This window comes from Aplysia californica, unplaced genomic scaffold (genome assembly GCF_000002075.1).
Source record: "Aplysia californica isolate F4 #8 unplaced genomic scaffold, AplCal3.0 scaffold00193, whole genome shotgun sequence".
NCBI lineage: Eukaryota > Metazoa > Mollusca > Gastropoda > Aplysiida > Aplysiidae > Aplysia > Aplysia californica.
In genome coordinates, this window is record NW_004797463.1 from 11257 (window position 1) to 13929 (window position 2673).

A 2673-nucleotide genomic window follows, 5' to 3' on the forward strand; every position below is an offset into this window, starting at 1 on the left:
TCAATTTTGGGGAATACTGAGTTACTGGTATCATCGTAGAGCTTGTTCATTTGTCTTGCTTTCCATGAAAAAATTACCCATCTATCTTCAATAGAAGTGGACCATCTATCTTCAAAAGAAGTGGACCATCTATCTTCAAAAGAAGTGGACCGTCTATCTTCAAAAGATGTGGAGATATTTTGGATTGAAGGAAGTGGACATGACCTGGTTTCAGAGGTAAAATTTGTGAGAAAATGGCCGCCAATACTTGGTAACTTCCAAAGTTGGACAGTCCATGGAAACTGTTCATTTACTTTTTTGTGCCTTTAATCAACGTCTTTCGGTAAAAATCCTCTCAGGAATTTGCTTCTAAATGGACAAAAACGGTGTTGAGCCAAAAAAAAAATCAATTGATAAAAATCGCCAAGCAGGAAGAACAATCGTGTTTTTCTCGATGTTCTAATTTTGACGAGCGCCTGGTTTCACCACGATGCCTCACAATATATAAATAAAGAGACAGAAGTGCCAAGGGATCCGTCACATACGAGTCTCCCACACGGGACTTTCGACAGTCTTTGTCTTTACCCGAGAAGACAAGGGGTTTCGGGAAATTTCAGTTAAACATTTTTTTTAAATTCTTCGACAAAAAACACTATACACAATGTTTCGGAAAAAGAGTTTTCATGTCTTGTGCTGTTTGTGCTTTGTTTGTTTGTTTGTTTGTTTGTAGGTTTGTTCGTTTGTTTGTTTGCTCTTTACGGCTGGCGATGAGCGTGGTTCAAAAACTATCATATTTAGTCAGTTAAACATTGGTAAGTAAGACTGTTTGCATACCCCATAATCTGCGAACTGATCTCTGCCTCAGCCAGTATCAACCTAGACGATTTGTCTTGTGTTTTACAGTTCTTCAAAGACGACTCATTCACCGACAAACGTTTAACCCCAGAGCGTTTTTGATTACCCCCCGTGTCTCGCCCCGTGAAGGAAACCCGATCATAGAAATTGCGGATTGAGGTACTCCTCCCTCTTTTCTTTTCCCGACAGCGGGGGAAATTATTGGGGGTCTACCCCTACCCCTCATTCTCGTGAGCGTGAGAGATGATTGCGTACTTCTGTTACGACTTCAAGAAAAATTCCCCTTCTTTAATGTTTTTCTTTCAAGTAAGTCGTCTTTCAGTGGATATGGGAAGCTGTAATTGACAAACGTTCAAACTTTATTAACGGTCGGGTTACTCTCTTTCTTCGTAAATATTTTCAGAACGATGCATTTGGTTGGAATATTAAAGCAGTTAAATTCTTGAGCAACTTTCCCTGGTCTCTTGAGGGAAATAGCAAATTTTCTTATGGAAAAAGTTAGAGGACCGAGACCTCAAAGTACAGAAGGCGGGAAGGGGGTGGGACCTGAGATACTGATGAGGTCTGTGACTGATTCCCTAAACAACCTAAAAGCTCAAAGTTTGAGGAATAATTATATGTGTCGTCCTCCACGACAGCGCTGTCTCATCTTTTAATATATCTTGACGTTGAACTTTGCACACTTTTTTCTGTAGCTCTTCGTTCCATCATCATCATTGCCTTTCTCACCCTGGATTAGGATATAGGCCACGAACAAACACTTTCCACCTTTCCCTATCCTGGGCTAGTCGCTTGATGTCACGCAATGTCTTTCCACTTTTCTGTACATCCATTTCGGTGACTGTTCCCCAGGTTCCACGCGGTCTTCCCCTTGATCTTTTACCCTGTGTGTTTTAATCTAACATTTTCCTTGTTATGCAGCTGCTTGACTTCCTGAAAGTGTGTTCAATCCATCTCCAATGCCTTCTTCCCACACCAAATCTGACTGGGCTCTGTCTCGCTCTTCCTAATACTTCCTCGTGCGTGATCCTGTCTGCCCATCTGATCCTCAGTGCTCTTCGTTACAAGCCTCCAGGAAACACCCCATCCCACCCCCAACTAACTCTTGCCCACCCTTAGCCCGTCCACCAATCTCCTGCCCCCGACCCTAGGACATTGGGGGTTTTTTGACTTAAGAAAGTAGTCCTGTCTTCGCTTTGTCTTGTTATTGCATGATGCATGCTAGTATAAGTTCGTGTTATCTATTGTTTGTTGGTCCGTGTGTGTGTGTGTGTGTGTGTGTGTGTGTTTATGTGTGTGTACGCGTGTTTGTGTGTGCATGTGTGTATGTGTGCTTGCATATGTGTGTATATGTGTATATGAGTGTGTCCCACGTCGTGCATGACTTGTGCTTTTTTCTGTTTTTCTGTTTTGATGTGAGTTGCTTTCATTTCCATGGGCCATAACAAGACGGATACGGTTGGTGATTTTGTACGATCTCATGCTATCTTCTCCATCTTCATATGTTTGGGGAAGTTAATCAGCTTGCTAAATGAAATGTCTCCGCAAAACCCTTAACATCACAAGACGAGACAGGCAGAGAAATGAAGAAGTAAGGGCAGCTATCGGCATTTAGTCCTGCCTGCTTTACATAGAAAGACAGAGAGTAAAATGGTTTGGCCACCTGTTACGTATGTCACCTGACCAGCCAGCCTCGAGAGCCTACAACACCAAGCACCCAGGCTATAGAGGAACAGGAACGCCACGCAAAAGGAGGATTGAAGATGTCAAGGAAACCCTGAGAAAACATAATATCACATTTGAAAGAGCTGCGGAGCTGGCCTTACATAGAAAACTGCA